This window comes from Plectropomus leopardus, unplaced genomic scaffold, assembly GCF_008729295.1.
Source record: "Plectropomus leopardus isolate mb unplaced genomic scaffold, YSFRI_Pleo_2.0 unplaced_scaffold25213, whole genome shotgun sequence".
NCBI lineage: Eukaryota > Metazoa > Chordata > Actinopteri > Perciformes > Serranidae > Plectropomus > Plectropomus leopardus.
The window spans coordinates 1-1,969 of record NW_024627395.1 but is presented as its reverse complement, the minus strand read 5'-3'; the positions used below and the strand labels follow the sequence as shown (position 1 = coordinate 1,969).

Genomic DNA, 1,969 nt, shown 5'->3' with positions numbered 1-1,969 from the left:
TTATTTAATGATATATAGATATTTTTTAGACAAAATAACGACTGTAGATGACGTTCAGTGAACGTGAAAAACGAAGCTTATGGGGAACAACTCGACGCTGCTGATGTAATTATTAAATGTAATTATTCTGCATAATTACTTTAGGAAAGTAAAACTTTTTTAACGCCTCTCTGAATGAAATTTAAGACCAATTTCACGATAACTAAAACATGAACTGACATCCGTTATTTAGAATTACATTTTTTTATATACATTATTGAATGTAACATAAAAAAATACTTTTTGGGGGAAATATCTGCCATTTGTTGGTGCCTTTGCGTTTCCACCATCGTAAGTTTAAAAACTTTTTGCATAAAATCCTCGGAGCCTCGTGTGCACGCCGCTCTCTTAAATGACGCCAGAAAACAAAGTTTGACTTTCGTTTGTCATTTTAAGACTTCTGAGATATTCATTTTTAGGACATTTTAATACCAACTAAGACCTTATTTCTACATTAGCGATGTAATGCCCTTTAAGACTTATTAAAAATGTGCAGAAACTTTGTGATCAATATTTACTTCATAATGATCAGTTAACCCTTTAACACCCGGTTTGACATCAGTTTTCTTGTGCTGCATTAACCCTTTAAAACCTGATGCTGATCCTAATAAAATCGTCATGATCTGACCTGAATATAAATATATTCCCACGTTTTTGAGGAAATAAGGCCAATCTGCTCAGGTATCAGAGGGTTAAAAGGTAAAATTAGAACTCGTGCTGAGTGTGGATATTTGACCAGATTATCAATGAAGAGAATAATCAGCAGATTAATTGACGACTAAACGGAGTTTGTCCTCCAGCCGCAGTGACACAGCAGAAATTATTATGATGAGTAATCTCCTAACGTGTTATCGGTCAGTCGACTCCTCTAAAGGCTACGATCAATGACCGCTCTGTTACCGTGGTAACGCAGTGGTTATGCAGGGAGGAGTGTCTGCAGTCCAACGGGCTCCTGCTCTCAGTCTCTGTCACTCTGACCTCTTTTTAACACTGTTGGCTGTTCATCACTCCTCCTCTTCCTCCTCCTCCTCCTCCTCCTCCTGCTCCTTCTCCTGCTCCTCCTCCTCATCGCATCCGCGGCTGAACTGCCGTCTGGTCAGCCTCTCCGGGTCGTGTGACGCCATGTCGCTGAAGTCTCGGAAGATGTCCTGAAATGTCTCGTCGTCTCCTGAGGACACATTTACAGTCAGAGTGCTTCTGTTTACAGACAGTGTGTTTGTGTGTGTGTGTGTGTGTGTGTGTGTGTGTGTGTGTATGTGTGTGTGTGTATGTGTGTCCACTGACCCCCCGCTCCAAAGACGCCGTCAGAGTCTCTCATCTCTTCGTTCATCCTCGCCATCCGCAGTCTGAAACATTTTGTCAACAGGTAATAAAATAATCCAGGTTTAGGCGAAAAATCCAAATCTGGAATTCTCAACTTTTGGAACATATTTCTGATTTTAGGACATTTTTCTGATTTTAGGTTTTTTTTTCTCTGATTTTAGGACATTTTCTTCTGATTTTTGGACATTTTTCTGATTTTTGGACATTTTTCAGATTTTTTTTGGACATTTTTCTGATTTTAGGACATTTTACTGACTTTAGGACATTTCTAGGATTCCTCTAAAATATATAACTACATTACAATATACAAATGAGAACTGAAGTCAGATTTTGAAAAACACGAGTTGACTCGGTATCAATTGAAGCTCTAAAAACAGATTTCATCGTCTTTAAGTGTTCACGTTCAGAGACGACTCACAGCGTCACGATGTCAGCGTGGGCTGTTTCCACGGCGATGGCCAGCGGGTCCTGTCCCCTCTCGTCGACGGCGTACTGATTGGCTCCTCTCTTCAGCAGCAGACACACCTGCCTGCACGCAGAGGTGTTTATCACAGTTTATTTACAGCAGTGTGTGTGTGTGTGTGTGTGTGTGTGTGTGTGTGTGTGT

General features: G+C 40.4%; 1 long non-coding RNA gene across 1 annotated transcript; it reads right to left on the bottom strand.

The window, feature by feature from the left end:
- Positions 1-45: 45 nt before the first annotated feature.
- Positions 46-1,886, bottom strand: LOC121966605. Its single transcript, XR_006107600.1, has 3 exons — positions 1,781-1,886; positions 1,324-1,385; positions 46-1,207 (listed from the first exon to the last, which is right to left on the bottom strand). It is a non-coding gene; the product is annotated as an uncharacterized LOC121966605 (long non-coding RNA).
- Positions 1,887-1,969: the final 83 nt, after the last annotated feature.